The sequence below is a fragment of the Notothenia rossii genome (genome assembly GCF_949606895.1).
Source record: "Notothenia rossii genome assembly, chromosome: 6".
NCBI lineage: Eukaryota > Metazoa > Chordata > Actinopteri > Perciformes > Nototheniidae > Notothenia > Notothenia rossii.
The window spans coordinates 39,720,781-39,742,689 of NC_136909.1; the positions used below are offsets into that span (position 1 = coordinate 39,720,781).

Consider the following 21,909-nt stretch of genomic DNA (forward strand, 5'->3'; position numbering starts at 1 on the left):
GACCTCCATGCTCAGTTTCCTCTACAAAGGAGGGGGACATTTTTTGGGACGTACAGAGTGACAGTTAGCGTAAAAACATTAACATGTGTTGTTGTTCTGGTCTGTGTTTTTCTGTAGCAGGAGCAGTTTAATGGTCAGGGTGGAGGTTTGAGTGCTCTGAACACAGGAGGTCCCGGCGGAGTGTACAACTCCTTCAATCAACCACCTGGGGTAATGTGTGTGTGTGTGTGTGTGTGTGTGTGTGTGTGTGTGTGTGTGTGTGTGTGTGTGTGTGTGTGTGTGTGTGTGTGTGTGTGTGTGTGTGTGTGTGTGTGTGTGTGTGTGTGTGTGTGTGTGTGTGTGTGTGTGTGTGTGTGTGTGTGTGTGTGTGTGTGTGTGTGTGTGTGTGTGTGTGTGTGTGTGTGTGTGTGTGTGTGTGTGTGTGTGTGTGTGTGTGTGTGTGTGTGTGTGTGTGTGTGTGTGTGTGTGTCATTTTCCTCTAGAAACTAATACTCTAATAGGGTAAGCCAATATGCTGCAGGGGGAGTTCTAAAAATAGTGCGAGTCACCGCTTAATAAATAAATACTTTTTTCTTACCTGAATACAGAAAATGCAAAGCTTAATAAGCTTAACATTACATTTATAAATACATTTTTTTTTGCCAAAATTATTTATTTATATTTTTAACATAACAATACATAAACAAGAGAAATAATAACAAACATTCTTAATCTGTAAAATACAAGGCAGTCTTTTGAAAACATTATGCAGTAAAGAAAAGACACACAATTACACAGTATTGGGAACTGCACCGGCAATGCATCTACCGTAATTTTCGGACTATAAGCCGCGCCTTCTTTCCCATTTTTCGACCCTGCGGCTTATATAACGGTGCGGCTAATCTATGGATTTTTACAGCTAACGGCCACTAGGGGACCTCCTAAATCTATTTTCTTATAGTCCGAAAATTACGGTATTCATCCTCTTGAACATTAGATACATTAAGATCCTTTACATAATCAATGAAGGGCCTCCATACAATCTCAAACACATGCTGTTTAGCTCTTGATATATAAGATATCTTCACATGCTGCTGGATCTCCGCCCCATGTAGCGCATGTTATAAGGATCGGTGAAAGAAATCAACATTCAGAGTGCATTTTTTATTTCTGATCTCTTGTCTGAAGTGTTTCTGGTGATTCAGTCTCCGTGTGTCAGCAGTCTCTGCGTCAGAACAAAGTGAACTCTTCTCTCCAAGGCAAACACACAAACACTTTTGAAATCGCGCTGTTCATAGACAGTTTGGGTTGTATCGCAGCAGTGTTTTATATCAATTCTGAGGATGAATTGTTCCAAGAGGCCAAATTGACATCAGTATATACATTGACTAAACTCAATGTTCCATCTATTATTTTTAACAATTGATGACTGATGCTTCAAAGACTGAATCTTATAACAACCATATCGCCCAGTTACATTAGACACAAACACCACATTTGAATCTTTCCTGCATCAAATTTGAATTCAAAATGTAGATTTTAACGTTATAAATGAATCTTGGAAACTAATTGGTACAGACAGAGAATAACGGGAAGTTGTCTTCCTCCTTTCAGTTCTGCCAACGTGGCAGCCATGCAGCTAAAAATGAACTGCTTCTTGCCTGTTTGATTCACTGTGGAGATCATTGTAAGGGAAACGTCTGCAGCAATGGAGAGTCAGGACTCAGAGAGACACGAGGAGAGTTGGAGCTTTGATGTCAAACACTGGTGTTTATTACAAGTATCGGCCGGAGAAATTCACATCACAAATCACAGCAGCCAGAGGTTCTGACTGCCCGGAGAGTTGCCACATCAATTCCGCCCAGCCTCTCTCTCTCGATAGACCTTTTAACTAGTTTACAGAGAGTTAATCAACAGCTGGGAACACTGGAGATATCCCCAACATCTGGAGACACTGAATCACTTGCCTGACTCTTAGGCTCTGTGACGGAGAGTTGACCGGTCATAAAACTAAGATAACAGAGTCAGGGTTGGTTATAAACGTCAACAGGCGAAAAGGTTAAATATCTTAGGAGTAAAGACAGAATTATTCCCTTACAATCATTACTTTGGCTAATGGTTAAAATGTTGACTCTATGGTTACTGATGCTATTCTGTCTGTGACCATCATTTATATTAAAATACATTCTCTGTTTCTCTCAGCCGGGTAGAGGCCTGCCTGGTTATCCCTCCTCTCCGGTTCCTGGGAACCCGACCCCTCCCATCACCCCCAGCAGCTCAATGGCCCCGCCCTACATGTCTCCAGGCAACAGTGATGTCAAGCCGCCTCCCTCCTCCTTCCTGCCAGATATCAAACCCAACATGGCCGGCCTGCCGCCTCCTCCTCCTACAGGTAATAACTGAATCCATTATTTTTTCATATCATAAATCTAAAATGTTTACTTTTAAGAAATGCTGGAAACATTTATAAATCCCCACGAATAACAACTTTGTAGAGATTCCCTCTCCCAGAGTCGTCAGACCAGATACAAATAGTGTGTAAAGAATCGACATGTAATGAAATTACAGCATAGACAATCAGGATGACAAAAAATATAGATGGATAGTAAATATCGATGAGATTAATGGATCTAGAAAGATGTCAAGCGGCTTCCAGGTGTTGCAGAGCAGCCAAGCCTGAGCCATACCACCTCCTCTCCACCATGTAACTTGGGAAGAGTATAAGGCGCTTTCACACCGGAGTGCTTTTCCCGGCACTTAGTGCCCCGGCACTTATTACCCCAGGGCTAGGGATGTCCCGATCACCTTTTTTTGCTCCCGATCCGATTCCGATCATTTGATTTTGACAATTTTTCTCGATACCGATTTTTCCCGATCCGATCTTTATGCAATGCATTAAGAGAAAAAAAAGAAAAAAAGCATTCAAGTTGTCCCTTAAGGTTATTTTTTTATTTAAATTGGATATTCTATCCAACATGGATATAGCTTCTTTCTTTCACAGCAGCATTGGATCAGTTCAGTTGTGCAGCATTGGATCAAAACAAAATAAAGCTTTCAGTACTCGTTAGCTTACTGCTACAATTAGACACTGCGTCCTGCCCACTCTGTTGCCAGATTTGAGAGAAATAAGCAACCAGGTCTGTGAAAACAAGCCCCAAAGAAGCAACACATACATTATGTTCTGTAATTTGAAACCAAAACTAAGGCCTCAGGATGACTTTAAGACTTGAACATGGTCATTTTTGTTTTGTAACATTGAATACAACATTTAAAAAAAAGTATTTAAAAAAAAAAAAGAAGAAAAAAAATCCTGATCCCCGATTTTTTTCCTCCCGATTCCGATCTTTTGAAAATCACGTGATCGGCTCCGATCCCCGATCACGTGATCGGATCGGGACATCTCTACTCAGGGCACTAAGTACCAATCGAGTTCACACCAGAGTATTCAGAGTATGGAGACTTATTGGATCAATGAGTCCTGTAGTGGCTTAAATCTTTCGACAATACCAAGACTAGAGAGACTGGATTGGGATGCCAGAAACCTTCATCTCAATTTCTTTCCACTTTGCACTATAGTCCTTATCGCACCACTTAGACTCCGTTTACACGAGGACGATACGGGTTGTATCCGCATAGATTGTCTTGCGTATAGCCCTTTCATTTACACGAGGCCGTAACAAAACGGCTGGTGGACTACCGGAGAGATTTACAGCAGGAGCACACACTGTCCACCACAGAGAATAAACAGAAGGGCAACCATGCTCCGGGTTCTTCTTCGCTGCTTTTGGTGTATTTTGTGGCGGCAGCACCGCCACTTAGAGGCCCGGCATATGTACTACAGCGTTTCCAGTGGTCTCGTGTGAACGGACACGTTAATTGAGCCGAATGCGTGTGAACTAGGGATGTGCATCTCCATCACTGAGGCCGATGCGATGCGCATCTCGATACGTTGCCACGATACGATACATTAACGATACCTTTGAAACACCAGGCGATGCGATACGATACGATTCACCCCTGTTGCGATACAGTTCGATACGATTTGATTCAACATTATGCGATTCGGGGCGATACGATGCGATTCAACACGATGCAAAAATAATGATACTTCAATATGGTACGACAGAGGATTTTTGTTTTATTCCTTATATGCAGCAAATCATACATTAACAAAAAAGTGCCTTACATATTTGGTACTGCACATCCCATCATGCCGTTTATTTTTTTACCTTTAAAAGCTTTCCAGAGTACAATTGTATAACACCTCACAGTTAAACAATGTAAGGATGCATGGCTCATGATTAACAATGTGCAAATAACAGCTACCATAGAGCAATGCCCATACAGCTGCCAGCCTGATGTGCTTAACACTCAGAGGCTAACTCACCAGTGAGCAGAAAGCAGTGGTTTCTATCTGAACAATAAAGAAAACAAATAACCTTTCACAAACAGGTATTTCATAACTGCTTACAGTAAGGAAGACATTTAAATTATTATTGGCCGTCACAGGCTGCTGTAAGCTAAACACCTCTCTCTGACAGAACATCTCACTGAGTGATTTAACTCATATGTCTCACTTTCAGGTTTCTCTTTTCAGCCGCAGACCCCACGTCGCCTCTTTATGTGCGTCGCTAAGTTCCTCGTACTACTTGTGTACTTTAAAGCGGCTCGGCATCGTTAACAATTTGCGAGTGATTTTTCAAGTTGACCGTCTGTAGTAATAGTGCCGCGCACATATACCATCAGGACGTTACTGATGGGGTGCGGCTGCGGAGTGATACTGTGTGTATGCAAGTCCGCATCTAGGACGGATCTATGTATCATGGCTGTAGACCTGTTAAGTAATAAAGATACCTCATACAAAGGTCTACGGATACCTTATTACTCTCCATGACCTGCGGTCAACTATATAGCATAAATGACTATTACACCGTCTTTCTTGAACAATCCGAAGTGTTGCCAAACGTTTGATTTGTAGGTATATTTCGGTGCGCTGTGTTTCTCTTTCTCCTCAACTTACGTGTGTGTTGATAACTGAGACTCTCGTTCTCCGTAGTGGCGAAGCAAATATCAAAGATCGTCTCTGCTGAGCGTTGACAAGATGAGGGGATTTTATATGAATGAATCGTTTTTTTACCGATGCAAAGACGCTACGCAATCGATGCATCGCGAGTTCAACCCGGTTCAACCCAAATTGTAGCCGATGTGCACTCTTTCAACCGGTGCACTCGCATCTTGAACGTTTATGCCGGTGCACCGATGCGAATCGGTGAATCTTAACATCTCTAGTGTGAACGAAAGACTTTTTTGAAAACGCATACGGTGCGTAAACAAAAACCTTCCTTTGTAAATGGGGTCTTAATTACTGAACCTAGTTGTGCTGCATAATAGTAGTCTTTCAATTTTGGTAGTGCCATACCCCCCTTTTGCTTGGCCAATTATAATGTAAAAAATGTAATTCGCGGTTTCTTACCATTCCATATACATCTAGAGATCATCATATCCCAAATTTGAAACTTTTCTTTGGGAATCTTAATCGGAAGTGATTTGAAGAAATTAAGCAGTCTAGGGAATATGTTCATTTTAATTACTTCAATTCTGGAGCTTAGGTCTAGTGTCAAGGTTGTCCATCTCTTAATGTCTTTTTCAATCTGGGAGTGGATCTTGTCATCAATTATTTTATAGAGATGAGTCAGTTGTTTTGTTAGCGTCACACCAAGATAATTTATAGATTTTGAGTCCCATTTTAATTGGAAGTTGCTCTTCATTCCTTGAGTGGGGGTATAGTTAAAGGCCCAAATCGGTGTTTTATTAACATTCACCTTGTATCCTGAATGGTCACCATATATTTGTATAAGGTTCATCAGCCGGATAAAGCTTCTATTGGGGTTTTCGAGATATATTATAGTATCATCCGCAAATAGACTCACTATGTGTTCCTGTCCTTTAATCCTAATTCCCTGCAGCTCTTCACTTTGCCGTATAGCCTGTGCTAGAGGTTCAATGTATTGCTACTATTCTTTCTGTTAGGCCAGTGGTTCTCAAACTTTTTCTGTCATTCCCCACTTTGAACAGGTGGGCCTTTTCAAGCCCCACCTGTTCCTCATCGCTCCAATCAAATGGTAGGCCAAGCTTAACATTATCAAATGTATCGTTCTACAGCAGGGGTCTCCAACCTTTTTTAGGAAGAGAGCTACTTTCAAAAAATAAAACAACTCGTGAGCTACTTTCACTCCCCTTTTTTTTTGTTTTTTCTCAATGTATATATTTAGCACATTTTAACATTATTTTTGCAGTGTTTACTAAAATAAAATGCATGCAATCTAATTATTTTAACCGGTTTTATTTGGGGGTGGACCTCACATCCTCCAGGGGGGACCGGGGCCATGCATCCCCGGGAAGATTTTGTTTTAAATGTTGAAGTGAAATGCATCAATCTGGTGCACTTTGAGCACAACATGAATGTATGGATACAGCTCTCAACACTCAGATGAAAGGGAGCTGTATACTTTTCAATAATCCAAACATCTTTAGAATATGATCACAACACAACAACACAATTGTGTGTGTGTGTGAGAGAGAGATTTTTACATATGTCTGTAAATGATTTTGGTTTCAGTTGTGAGTGTGTGAGCAGGCTCGGATTGGCCATAGGGAGATTCGGGACTTTTCTGGCGCAGCGGCCCTGTGAAAGTCCACCGCCGTTGCGAGTCTCCGGCTTTAACAGTCCACTACCGCCCGCGAGGACCCAGGTTTGATTCCGGCCTGAGGTCCAAAAAAATTATTTAAAAAAAAAAAAAAATCTCCCGTTCATCGCGTCCATTCGCAACCCACCTACCACATCTCTGCCCCCCACCAGTAGGGCGCGCCCCACACTTTGAGAAACGCTGTGTTAGACTACCATTAATCTGTATTCTAGCTGTGGGATTCTGGTAGATAGTTTCAATGCACTTAATTTAGTCCTTATTGAATCCAAACCGCTCTAGTACTAGATAGAGAAAGTTCCAGTTCACACTATCAAAGGCCTTTTCAGCATCTAGACTTAACAAAAGATCACTAGTTTTGTTGTTGTTGTATTGAGTTAATAATTTGCAGTCCTCCTAATGTTGTCTTGTGTTTGATGGCCCACAATAAAACCAGTTTGATCTTCATCTATTAAATCAGTCATAAATGTCTCATATCTCTTCGCTATAATAGATGTATAAATCTTGTAGTCTGTAATAACAGAGATTATGGCCTACTTCCACGAGGGTGGTAGCTGCCCCTCTCTCAGAGTGAGTGGTGGTTTTACAGAAAGTGTGCATGTGTCTGAGCTGATTTTGACTTCCTGTTACAGGTAACCCTAGCGACGACCTGCGGCTGACCTTCCCGGTGCGCGACGGCGTGGTCCTAGAGCCCTTCAGATTAGAGCACAACCTGGCTGTCAGTAACCACGTCTTCCAGCTCAGAGACTCCGTCTACAAGACTCTCATCATGAGGTGAACACACACACACACACACACACACACACACACGCACACGCACACGCACACACTCACTTTATTTGGTTCCACAAATTATATTACATAAGACAGGGAATCAAATATATCGGGGCTAAGCAGCACAGAACCCTTAGGGGAACACATAGCATCTCCCTCTCCACACGGCTAAGCTGCAGCTTTAAGGGAACACATAGCATCTCCTTCTCCACACAGCTAAGCTGCCAATAATAGCTGAAACAGAGCAATATTTGGCAATTTGTTTGGCTTTTTTCTTTGGTCTGAGAATTGCTGGAATGTCAATCATAGTGCATTTATATACATGACCAAGACTTCCGAATATGAGTATGCTATATCTACACTTGTACCCAAAGCTGGTTATCACATCAAGCAGTGGTTGGTATTTGATATACTTGTCCTCGAAAGCCTGGTCCATGTACAGGTCAAAGGCACAGCCTACTTCTAATATTAGCACCTCCCTGTGGTTGGTGTCAACAAAAACAACATCAGGTGTATTTGGGATGTTAGCAAAGACATCATTGGTAAAACCAAACCATTCTGGTAACACAGCGTGCTTGTACACTTCTGCGCTACATGGTAAGATGTTTTGTACCGCATCAGACACAATGTCCACAATAGGGTCATGACGGGCTATGTACAGGCATTTGTATGCATTACATCCATTTGTTATGTGTGCAATGGATTCTAGGCGTTGTTGTGAATCCTGATGGTTTAAACAGAATGGAGTGTGAATGTGAGGGTACCAGGTGGACAGATTGTACTTAGTGGGTAATACCTGCAGTCTTGCTTTGATGGTAAATGTCAGAACATCCTCACCAACAGCGGCGTTCTTAAACACCGAGTGTGAGACTGAGTGGTCAGCAAACCCCAAACAGGCTAGCTTTCCCTGTAGTCTGAGTCCACACCAGTGCTGCCTGATCTCAGACTGCTTCATGCTGAACAGAACCCTCCTTGCAGAGTCTCTGTGCAGTTCCACAGTCTCTTCCTGAGTTGTTGTGATGTCGGCCTTCACAACCACACTGGGGTCTGTGATCAGTTCATCAGAGACAGGGACTTCAGTCTGTGTGTTGAGTCTTGTCTATTTCAGCTGGACTCCAGTCCGATTGCAAAGGTCATTGAGATCTGGCCAGTCAGACCAGACCCCGAAGCCCTTGGCCTGAGAGTCCAGTTTCCTAGAGTCTTTCCTCCTGAAGCCGAGGAAGTTGTTCTGGTCTGCGCCGGCCATGGGGATCTTCCTTCTTTGTAGATCCAGCAGGAGAGAGGCCCTGGCCATTTCTCTTACGGTGACATCATCATTGTTAAGCATGTGGATCAGGTGGGCTAGCCTGGTGGCTATGTAGGTCCACTCGACATTGGGGACTCCCAGCCCCCCCTCTCCACATGGGAGAAAGATGATGCCCCGTGTGGAGTGTGTGTTGAGGCCCACCCACTTTCTGACCAGCTGGACAGTTTTGTTTGTCATTTCTCTCAGTGCCTTGAGAGGGATATGTACATTGGCAAAGAGATGTTGAATTTTAGCCAAAGCCACCTCTCTCACAGCCTGGAACTTCATGAGGACGGGGAGGGGGGACAAGTCAATCAGGTGGAGACGATGGAGAAACTCTGTAGTGAGCTCACACACACACACACACACACACACACACACACACACACACACACACACACACACACACACACACACACACACACACACACACACACACACACACACACACACACACACACACACACACACACACACACACACACACACACACACACACACACACACACACACACACACACACACACAGAGTAGCATTGAAGCATGGTTCAAATATCTAGCTAGCTGCCAGCTGGCTAAATAGTTAGTTTCCTATTTCTGCTGTGACAGTAAAGAGCCCCGTATCGTCTGTTATTTAAAAAGTCATTTCCACCGAGGCAAAAAATATACACAATCACACCAATGTGCGTAAACGGTGAGGGTGCCTATGCAATGTTTTCTTATTTTCTCACTTTTTAATTAATCCCAAAAACTATAGGTCTAACTATAACACTTTCTAACAGACACAGACCATGGCTATATTATTATTGACACCCCAGTCAGTCATGTTGAGATGAGGTGAGGTCAGCTCAACATGAATGAGTCATTATCGCCTCTGGACGTACAAATGGTATTATAAGAAAGGACAGGCCTGGGTTGGTCAGTTAGCATGCTAATTCAGTTCCATGCAAATCAATACATAGACCAGACGTCTTTGGCGAAAGCTCAAAACAGTACATACTTTATGTGCTGTCGATGCAAGTTCCTTTTGAATGATATAAACTAAAATGATAACTATACTTTACTCCTTTTTATACTACACTGGTCAGAAAGTGTGCACAACATAGTTATTACTTTTGAGGCGATTGAAATGTGCTTTCCCACGCTTTGACAAGAAAGAGCGGATAAAGTATTACGTTGTTACATTTACTTTGGGAACTCCACTGTTTGTTATTGTTGTTAGTGAAACCTAACTTCAGTGAGTACTCAATGGCAACAGTACACAATAAAGTGGCAGCCACTCTGATCAACCCTCTACATCAGGGGTCGGCAACCCCTGGCACGCACGCGGCACCGTAACCAGTGGCACACTAGGAATAAGTGGAATAAGAGTGCAACATATTTAAATTGTATTTTCGGATCCTGAACGAGACCCCCACCAGAGCGCGTCTCCCCGTTACCTTCAGAAGGAAGCCATGCACGCAACGCAGCCCCGCTCTCCTTGACTCCAGGTGACTTTCCTCCGTGGTGCAGTGCTGATCGTTTCACCACGGAGGAAAGCACTTCACTAATTGCAGTACCCATAAGGAGCTGTACAAATGCCGCAGTTTTTGCGTGGCTGTGTATTTAGTTGAAAGCCCCTTGGCGATCTGCTCATCTCTCATCGAAATAATATGCTACAAAGGGGCGGACTGGCCATCTGTGTGTTGAACTTTCCTGTCGGCTCCCAGACCGTAGTCGAGGAGGGCAGAAGCAACAAGCTTCAGGTTCAATAACCCACTTTAGCTTAAATGACTGGAGAGAGGCAAGCTCTTCTTGGGAGGCCGTTGCATTTATTTAGCTGTTCTTCTGTTTCACAAAATACATCACAGACCTCTGTTTTTCTGCTGCCTCGTTTCACTTCCAGAAACATACACGTTCCCTCACTGTCGCTCTACCATTAACAAACACACATGCACAAGCCACACCCCTCTTTCTCTCTCTCTTAAAGGGACAGCGATCTCATCTCACTCTGCATGACCCTAATATCATAACATTTGTGCTCTGGAGAATCACAGAACGGACGATCGTCCTTATTATTATTATGCCGTTTAAACCAACTATTTAAATGTGTTTGTTAAATTCGGCATCATAAGTTGCGTTGACAGGTCCACACACTGCTTCCCCGCAGCGAGGCTCCCCCCGCCCTCCTGCTGATAGTTGACGAGCGTCAAGCTCCTCAACCCCCCCCCCCCCCCCCCCCGTTGATAATTCTCGATCGTTGGCACGCTGATAACAATTTTTTTTTTAAATGGCACTTCATATCAAAAAGGTTGCCGACCCCTGCTCTACATTGATTGAAACACTTTCAATCTCAATAAAACATGTGAATATTTTTTGTAATTATATTTTGTATTATTAATATAGCAAAGGGAACTAATGTTATCAAACGCATGTAGTAAATTAAATGAACATTGTGTCCCTCTGAGATGTAGAAGGTAGCATAACATTAAGGGGCGGTGGTAGCAAAGTTGACAACTGCCAACTGTTACCGAGGTGTCCCTGAGGCGCCGTACATGATGGTAGCCCACTGCTCCTAACACTGCAGAGACCACAAAAATGTCCCAAATTGGAATCAATAAAATACTATCTTATCGTAAAATAGTCAGGTAAAGCACAAGTACTGCAGAATTGTACATATATTGAGTGTTTGTTCCCAAAGATAAATATGTGTTTGTGTGTGTGTCAGACCGGACCTGGAGCTCCAGTTTAAGTGTTACCACCACGAGGATCGACAGATGAACACCAACTGGCCCGCCTCCGTCCAGGTTCAACCTCCACCCTTCTTTTATCTCCACGCTTTTCTTCTTAACCCTAATTACTATAATTTGGTTTTAAATGAAGACACATACAAGAAAATGTTAACTTTGTAAAAATAATGTGTTAAAGCTGATGTAGCAGAAGATAAGCAGTACAAATACAAAAGCATTAAGGACTGCTGTTCAAAGAAAGCGATCCTTGCCTGAAAATATTTGAATCTGCAAGTAGGCCACATTGTGGAGCTAGCTTGCTACCTCAACAAACAGCCTATTGTTTATATTTATTTAACCTTGTAGTAGCCCTCACCTTAGAGTGCCTAGTGCTCCTTTTAACGTTGCTTTTAAAGGGTTTTATACACCCTTTTTAACAACAGATTTCAAAAAATGCAAACCAAAGACAAAAAAATAAGGAACAAATAAATGTTCCTTCAGTTCAGCATCTTAGAATAGAGTCTGTAATAATAGAGGGTTTACATATGTTAGATTTGTATTTCCTTCTCTTCCCCACAGGTGAGTGTGAATGCGACTCCTCTCACCATCGAGCGAGGCGACAACAAAACTTCCCACAAGCCTTTGTACCTGAAGCAAGTGTGTCAGCCAGGCAGGAACACCATCCAGATCACTGTGACCGCCTGCTGCTGCGTAAGAACACACACGCACGCACGCACACACACACACACACACACACATACACACACACGCACACGCACACGCACACGCACACACGGACAGGCACACGGACAGGCACACACAGACGGACAGACACTGTTTACATGTATAAAGACTCCTGCATTAACTTGGTCACTCAAAACATTCTCTGCAGCATTTAGCTTATTGTATTGTGTGTGTATGTATATATATATATATATATATTTGTATGTATATAGTTTACTTTACCTGCATTACTTGCACATTGGCCTCGCAACACAATCGGGCACTATTTTATAATTTTCTATATATTATGTTGCAATATTGGAGGAGCTCGGGACTTAAGAATTTCATTTCCATATTTACACTGTAGCTACTGTGCATATGACAATAAAGCCTTAGAATTCCAAGAAATATTAGAGATGTGTGATTGATCATCCGCTCTGTTTCTCTCCAGTCTCATCTGTTTGTCCTCCAGCTGGTTCATCGTCCGTCGGTCCGTTCAGTGCTTCAGGGTCTGATGAAGAAGAGGCTGCTGCCTGCAGAGCATTGTGTCACTAAGAGTAAGTGATTGACATGAGGCTAATCAAACCAGCAACAACAATGCTTTGTTGGACAGGAACCTGAGACACAAAAGAATGGAGCCATCTTGGTGTGGATTCTGCATTTAACCCTTCCTAGTATTAGGAGCAGCTCAAGGGCACCACAGCAGTACTTCAGGGTGTCCGCGGGGTCTTAAAAAGTATTAAAAGTTGATAAATCAATTTAGCGAAAATGAAGGCTATTAAAAAGTATTAAAGGGCATTTTCCAAGGCATTACATTTTGTAGCTTGTATTCAATAAGTATATAAATTGTCCAAAGAGGTTGTATTCTACAATGTGCCCAAATGTAATCATTGCGTAGGTGTGTAGTGTGATTCTGTGTAGTTTATTTATGGCATCCCGTTGGGTTTGAAATCATCTAAACAGGACATGGCACGCTCACTGCTTGATAGCGCGCGAAGCTCCGTTTACGCCGGTTGGTAAACAACATCGTTATGGGGAAATGCAAGTCTGCGTCTAAATGGTTGTAAGATAAGGAGGAAGGACAATCAATACTGTATATAGTAAATGTTGTGCCAATGTAACCGGTTAAAACTCAAAGTGGTGATGAGTTCTTAAAATGTATGGAAAGGGTCTTAGAAAAGGTCTTAAAAGGTCTTACATGTGACTTCAGGATTCCTGCATATACCCTGTACTTCCTCAATCCCTACCAACTGAGCTACTGCCGCCCTCAATGCACAGGTGGATGAAGTATTCAGATCTTGTACTCAAATAAAAGTAGAACACTTTTACTTGTACTCTGTTACAAGTTTTGATTTTAATTATTGATGTTTTTATCAAGCTGGTAAAGTTGCAGCTAGTTTGAATGACTTTGTATACTGCAGGCCAGGGTATCATTTACTCCAGGTGTAACTAAAGTCAGATTTAACTGTTAAACATATTGTTTATCATTAATCCAGATCTGCAAAGTAACTAAAGGTACTTCATTAGTGTAGTGGAGTAAAAGTACAATATTTACCTCTGATTTGTAGTGGGGTAGAAGTAAAAAGTACTTAAGTACAGTTCTTGAGTAATTGTACTAAGTAACTTCCCATTGGAGATCTAAGATTCTCCCCTCCATCGTTGTATATCACTCAAAATGTGTTTTTGGGTCGATGTAACAGATTTTGATAGAGCAGGTCACAAATATCATGCTAATACAGTTTAACACTGCACACCTAAGTGCTCAATTCAGATGAATTGCATTAAATCCAACTTTTTTGTTTGGCTTTTCACATTATTTTTTAAATGTGGCTAATATCTGATTCCAGTGTGAAGTGGTCGACTCCTGAACTTACCCACATGTGAAAAACAACAATAATAAAGACACATTCACACACTGTGGCACAGGCGTTAACATAAAGGCTACTGAAGGCAGCTTCATGGTTTCCTTTTTTAAGTTGATCTGCACTAAAAGCCAGCGAGACATATATGACATCAACTCAGACCTGCATCTGATTTAGGACCAAATATATAAAAAAGACAGATCTTAATGTTAACGCTCAGATTCCAGGGGGTAGTTTACCTTGTGATCTGAGTCACGTATATGGAAAGAAATCAGACTTAGTTAGTGACTCATTAACACATGAGTCAAACAGAATGCCTATGTCCCGCACACTGCTAAAGTCAAGCCTATACAAAAGTGTGTGTGTGTGTGTTATATTCTACTTTATGGTGTTAGAGACATGTTTGATTCGAGTAAAAGTCACTTTAAATAAACCTTTATTGATTTACATCTTCCTTTTTCGCATATGATCCGTAATAGTTATGAGGCTGTTGTGAGCTTATACTTCCTTTCAGTTACAGTCAGGATTACTTTTATTGTATTTTGTTATAATCGCTGGCTACATGTAAAAAAAAAAGTAATCTAAGTATCAATATAAAAGTAATGTAACCTGATTACTTGTATTGCTTACAAGTATGTATTATGTAAGACAACAGAACAATTAGAAAAGAAGAAATCAAGATATTTAATAATAAATACTAAATAAAAGGCTTGGCATAAAGGATAATAGTTTACAAATGCTGTTTCACATTAATACATTATCATTAAATAAATTGGGTGTTCACATACTGCATTTAGAAATGATATGTTTTAAAGGTGACATGTCATACGAGCCGTTTAGTGGAGAGAAAGTGAATACTGCTGAATACACATACTTTACAGAGATGCTGTATGCGAAACCAATGTGAGTTTGGAAAATTGCACAGTATTTTTCTATTTTAGTATACCTCAACAATGGAATTATGATCAGTGGAAATGGCAATGACACCTCTCCTTTAAAGCTCAGATAATCCTCTGAGAAACTGGGAAATGATAAAGACTTTAGGAAGTCATGAAACACTTCAGGGCTCAAGTGTAATCTCAGTGTCCTTGTGTTTTACATTCTGCTGTTTATTCTTTCACAAAAAGACAGAATTATCAGCCTTATGAAAAGCGTTTATTCAATCTGTGAGTTTCAATGTTTTCTTTTTGTTGTTCATATCATTTTTTATTCTCTCCCTCAGTAAAGAGGAACTTCAGCAGCGGTTCCATCCCTGGGACCCCTGGGCTAAACGGAGAGGACGGCGTGGAGCAGACAGCCATCAGAGTCTCGTTAAAATGTCCCATCACCTTCCGCCGCATCCAGCTGCCCGCCAGAGGTCACGACTGCAGACACATACAGGTCAGACCCTGCAGCCAATCAGGACGCTCCACACTGGTCTTGTCACAGCACCCCATCAGGGATCGCTACATTTACAGTACAATCTATTTACTTTGACTACTTAAAACATGACATGAATTGACGGTAATTAATGTGCATTGTCTCTTCTTAAATAGAGTATATCGAATATTTGTTTTTTTTTTATGACACAAAACAAATGATTATTATAACTTACATACACAGACATATAACTTCACAAACATAAATGTCCAGTAGTGTATGTGATTGTAATACTGTACATCAACAGATCACTCCTACATCACTTCCTATTAAACACTTATTGCAATAAATAAAAGAAAGTCAGATTTAAAATGATGGTGTGGTTTAATAATTATAACTCTGAATCCCACGTTTTAATATTGATATCTCCTTTATTTATACTTGAACTTTTTGCGGTAACTTTAAAAAACTATAAAAATAAAACTATGATTTAATCAAATGTATCATATCCTTTTTTTATGATTGTGTTAACCCATTTTACACATTGATTCTTTTTCAAAGTATAGCTTTTTCTATGCTCCCCGAAATGCAAATTGGATTTCTTAATGACATTAATCTTACATTAAAATAAGCTGATCCAGATTTGCGTCTAGCATGATATTGGTGGACCCACGGCACTATCAGAAACTATCAGTATCAATGCCCGACTCTTTTGGACGTAATATGGTCTTTGTTTATATTAAAAAGCATCGCTAACACTCAGAGCTAACCTGTACTGGAGAGAGTATGTGTAAAAAAAGCAGGAAATAAAAAAAGATACTCACCTTGTAGTAACCCCGCAAGAGAGAAAGCATTTGAGCTCCATACTGTTTCAGAAATAATGCTTGATGTGGTTTGGAACATAATACGTTTCATCACCGCAGCATTTAGACAGTATCTGCCGGGTCCACATGAGCAGGCATAAGCTCCGCCCCCTCTTTTTTCTTTTTTGTAAAGCTTTATACCCCGAATCAGCACTATAGTAAGAGGAAGTGAAATAGAGGGATATGAGGCATGGCTAGAATGGGTGATTTGTTTGGTATTTTGAGCAAAACCCTTCATAGAAACGTTTTTTATATATCTGAAACCTATGCCATTGCCTAAAAATAGCATGATAGTTGACCTTTAAAAATAAAAGTGTATATAACACATTCCTAGAATATATCTAAAAACAATACGGATAAGAGGTAAACATTTCAACAGAAGAAATTGCCATAAATGTATTTGATATACAGTGGGGCAAAAAAGTATTTAGTCAGCCACCAATTGTGCAAGTTCTCCCACTTAAAAAGATGAGAGGCCTGTAATTTTCATCCGAGGTACACTTCAACTATGAGAGACAAAATGAGAAAAGAAAATGCAGAAAATCACATTGTCTGACTTTTAAAGAATTTATTTGCAAATTATGGTGGAAAATAAGTACCGTAATTTTCGGACTATAAGCCGCGCCTTTTTTCCCCATTTTTCGACGCTGCGGCTTATATAACGGTGCGGCTAATCTATGGATTTTTACAGCTAACGGCCACTAGGGGACCTCCTAAATCTATGGATTTTACAGGTTACAGTCCACCAGCTTTAACTCTATGGGCTCTATGGCCGGTCCGCGCCCCCCACCTTTAAGCGCCGGTCTCCAGCAGGAAAAGCTGGAGGCCGGAAAAGAGTGAGACAGGTAGCGCGCAAAAGTAAAAGTGGAACCGAGAGTGGTACGAGAGACAGAACGAGAGCAAGACAGACAGACATTACGAGAGCGAGACAGTTTGTCCCCGTACCACTGGTTGAAAACCACTGCTGTAGATCACTGCCGGTACGTGCGCTGGGAGCGCACCGTTTAAGTTTGAAAGTTGAAAAGTTTGTGTGTCTGAAACGCTATGTGATACAGTACAGTTTACACAGCACAGTACATGTTCTGTAGCTACTATTGCACTAAATGGTAACACTTGAATACGTTATGCAAATATGCAACTTGTTTGTTGAAATATTAATAAATGGGAGCTTCCTCAAACAGCCATCTCTTTCCCGACAATCCCCTCTGTGCACGAACCCTTACATATGGTAATTAAACATTAAAACACCTGCGGCTTATAGTCCAGTGCGGCTTATATATGTACACATCATTCAATTTAGCTGCTGCGGCTTATATTCAGGTGCGCCTTATAGTCCGAAAATTACGGTATTTGGTCACCTACAAACAAACAAGATTTCTGGCTCTCACAGACCTGTAACTTCTTCTTTAAGAGCCTCCTCTGTCCTCCACTTGTTAACTGTATTAATGGCACCTGTTTGAACTCGTTATCAGGATAAAAGACACCTGTCCACAACCTCAAACAGTCACACTCCAAACTCCACTATGGCCAAGACCAAAGAGCTGTCAAAGCACACCAGAAAAAAAATTGTAGACCTGCACCAGGCTGGGAAGACTGAATCTGCAATAGGTAAGCAGCTTGGTGTGGAAACATCATGCTTTGGGGCTGTTTTTCTGCAAAGGGACCAGGACGACTGATCCGTGTAAAGGAAAGAATGAATGGGGCCATGTATCGTGAGATTTTGAGTGACACCCTCCTTCTATCAGCAAGGGCATTGAAGATGAAACGTGGCTGGGTCTTTCAGCATGACAACGATCCCAAACACACCGCCCGGGGAACAAAGGAGTGGCTTCGTAAGAAGCATTTCAAGGTCCTGGAGTGGCCTAGCCAGTCTCCAGATCTCAACCCCATAGAAAATCTTTAGAGGGAGTTGAAAGTCTGCTCTCGAGGAGACCTGCATGGAGGAATGGGCCAAAATACCAGCAACAGTGTGTGAAAACCTTGTGAAGACTTAGAGAAAACGTTTGACCTCTGTCATTGCCAACAAAGGGTATATAACAAAGTATTGAGATGAACTTTTGTTATTGACCAAATACTTATTTTCCACCATAATTTGCAAATAATGTCTTTAAAAATCAGACAATGTGATTTTTTTGATTTTTTTTTCTCATTTTGTCTCTCATAGTTGAGGTATACCTTTGATGAAAATTAGAGGCCTCATCTTTTTAAGTGGGAGAACTTGCACAATTGGTGGCTGACTAAATACTTTTTTGCCCCACTGTATCATAAAATCACACTGCTCTCTGTCTGTCTGCAGTGTTTTGATCTGGAGTCGTACCTGCAGCTCAACTGTGAGAGGGGAACATGGAGATGCCCTGTGTGCAAGTATGTCTCCACAAACACACAAAACTATTTCTTTACACATTTCTGATATCCTGAACAGTGGCGGTTCTAGACCAATTTGACTGGGGGGGCCAGTTATTTTCTGAGGGGGGCACAATAAATGCAGGACGAAAAGAGAACTAGACAGTATGAAGTAATTGCGCATAAGAAAACAATGCAATACAGTTATTGGTATTTGTTTCAGTGCACTTATTTATTTCAGATATATCTTATAGTTATTACTGTTAGCTTCAAATTAATTTATAGTTCAATTTTTGCACTAACACCATATCATATTTATATAAAAATAAAGGCAATGAACAGTTACATCTCTACTTTACATCTACAATTACACGGATACAATAGTTTAACTCGCCTTCAATTATCGTGGTAGTCTCTCGAAACGTAGGTTTCAACCAGTCTTTCTTGGATGCAACAGCCTCTGATGATCCGAGATGAAAAGTGTTTGTTTTTCGCGCGCTTCAGCCGGACAGTGAAAGTGAGTGCACCGCTCTAATGGGTCCGACTAGAATGACGAATAACGTTAGTTCCGCCTATTCCGTCATTCAATAAATCGTGTAATAAATCATACATTTTTCTTTTTTTTCACTTTTTTAAATTTTTGGGGGGCTCAGAGGTCAGTGTTAGGGGGGCACTGCCCCCCCTAGAACCGCCCCTGATCCTGAATTGTGTGTGTGTGTGTGTGTGTGTGTGTGTGTGTGTGTGTGTGTGTGTGTGTGTGTGTGTGTGTGTGTGTGTGTGTGTGTGTGTGTGTGTGTGTGTGTGTGTGTGTGTGTGTGTGTGTGTGTGTGTGTGTGTGTGTGTGTGTGTGTGTGTGTGTGTGTGTGTGTGTGTGTGTGTGTGTGTGTGTGTGTGTGTGTGTGTGTGTGTGTGTGTGTGTGTGTGTGTGTGTGTGTGTGTGTGTCCACGTGTCCACGCACAGTAAAACAGCTCTGTTGGAAGGTCTAGAGGTGGATCAGTACATGCTGGGAATCCTCATCTACGTTCAGAAGTAAGACATTTTCTTTTTACTGTTGAAGTAATGTGACATGGCATGTTGAGTGTTAATCTTTATGTGGATGTCCATTGGGTGTTGTGTGTGGGAGAGAGACTCCCTTTGGAACTTTGGTCAAGATCATTTACATGTACAAAAACCTATATAAACCCCCCCCCCAAGAATTATAATAGAAAAGTGTACATTAAACTCTGGCTCAAAAAAGGAAACGGATGAACGACCTAGTCAGCCAAAACATTAAGAATGGATCTTCGTCAGTAATATTATGTTTGCAATACAAGGGAAGAGAAACAAAGAATTTCTCTTTTTGCGAGGCGTCTAGAGCCTGGCCACCCAGAGGCAGAGAACAGAAATCAAGGCTCCAACCTGTGTTCCTTCTTTACTGTGAACCAAACCCCATCACATCAAAGGAAAGCGTTTGATGCAGGAACAGCAACGTATGTTTGCAGTAGGAGAACTTGTTTTCTCAGCCAATGAATCACAAACTCAAAAATGAATCGCTTCCATCGCTTCGTTTACCATCAACACTGATTGGATATCTACATAAAAGGTGACACATTTCCCCTTCTTTTCTTTGCCTGGATTAACACTTTCTCCCCCCCCAGCTCGGAGTACGAGGAGATCACCATCGACCCGGTATGCAGCTGGAAGCCGGTCCCTGTGAAGCCGGACATCCATGTGAAGGAGGAGTCTGACGGTCCGGTGCTGAAGCGCTGCCGGACCCTCAGCCCGAGTCACATGGTCCTGCCTAGCGTCATGGAAATGATCGCATCGCTAGGCCCCGCCCCCTCCTCCTCTGCCTCCCCGATGCCCTACCCTCCTCTAGGGGGCAGCAATAACAGCAACACGCCTGACTACCCTGGACCAGGTACACGGGAGACAAGATCTGATTGTCTAAAATGTTTAAGTAAGAAACAATACTGGAGAAATTACTTTGATCTTTTACCTGAAAGTACAAGTATAAATATTGTGGTCTTAAAATACACGATTATTGTTTTAAAAAGCACCTGGTCGTGGTGTCCCTGAGGCGCTGAGCATCTTCTACTGCTCATCAAGATTATAAAAATAAATCTTTGTTTGCGTTTTCTTTTGCTGATTTTCTCAAAATGTTGTTACATTGTTGATACACTTGGAAAAAAATCTGGCTACCTACATCAGTATCTTTCTTTTGACAGAGTAGGAAAGGTAACTATATTGTTCTGATCTGCTTTGATGTATAAAATCTGAGGGTTTTTGACAGAATGTGATGGAATTTCATTCTCAAAGTTAAAAGGCAAGGTCACTCCTAAAGGTCCAGTTAGAGGGGGACCGGGTCTCATTGGTGATCTGATGAACTGCAATTCATTATAATCGGTGCTACAGTTCACAGGAAATTGTTTTTTGGAACCAATGAAGTGATGCATTTATGGTACCCTTCTCCTCGAAAAATGTTATCTTTCGAGGAGGAAGGGTAGTTGTAGTATGGTCCGCACCAGAGTCCAACAAATGGGGTAAATGCTTCTAGGTTCGGTTAAACCAAACTAAACAAGGTGTTAACATCAAAAAAATCTATTGATCCAAAACCTGAAGAAATGCCACGTCTGACACAATATAGTATTGTGGATTTTTTTTATGAATCCTTTAAAAAACGCAAACATCTTGCAAGAAACAACGTCTGAGGGCTTCTTAACATTTAACAAACTATGAAAGTGTCATACCCACTTAACGGGAAGAAACTCAGCTTTCAGACAATATTAACCATTTTTAGCAAAACGAAACAAGGGTAATAACAAAGGCTCTGAATTAGCCCTGAGCGAAAAAATTCTAACACTTAGCACAGAACTCACGTTAAAATACCCTTATTACTTATCGGATCTGCACAGACAAGATATTGATCAGCAATCTGAGAGTCCACGGTAGTATCATCACTGAGCGATCAGAACTTGCGGCGAAACGACAACAAACAACAACAAAAACATCTTACCTTTGTTGTTTTCTGATCAAACGTTCTGTTCAATGGCATTAAAACGATAAAAACGCTGCTGAAGGTTAGTCCATAGGTTAATCCAATGTGTCTGTGTCACTTTGAAATGATTTCTGATAATCCATCATTCAATTTTTATGTCAATAGCGGAGATTTCATATTAGCTGCTACGATAGCTACTAGTGTCAATGACAGCTTCCGGTTTTGGGCATTCTGGCTACGCATCACTCATTCACCAATGGTAATGTTTAGATGTATTTTAGGAACTTCCTCTCGATTCTATTGGCTCTAACGGTTAAAAAGAGGTGTCAAT

General features: G+C 41.4%; 1 pseudogene across 1 annotated transcript in view; it reads left to right on the top strand.

The window, feature by feature from the left end:
* Positions 1 to 21,909, top strand: part of LOC307045328 (zinc finger MIZ domain-containing protein 2-like) — a 49,572-nt pseudogene that overhangs the window by 22,350 nt on the left and 5,313 nt on the right. Inside the window, exons 9-18 of the transcript XR_013810677.1 lie at positions 118 to 210; positions 2,182 to 2,371; positions 7,316 to 7,457; positions 11,450 to 11,528; positions 12,030 to 12,161; positions 12,625 to 12,730; positions 15,258 to 15,415; positions 18,554 to 18,621; positions 19,562 to 19,630; positions 20,239 to 20,501. The product of XR_013810677.1 is annotated as a zinc finger MIZ domain-containing protein 2-like (transcript). The remainder of the gene's footprint in view (positions 1 to 117; positions 211 to 2,181; positions 2,372 to 7,315; positions 7,458 to 11,449; positions 11,529 to 12,029; positions 12,162 to 12,624; positions 12,731 to 15,257; positions 15,416 to 18,553; positions 18,622 to 19,561; positions 19,631 to 20,238; positions 20,502 to 21,909) is intronic.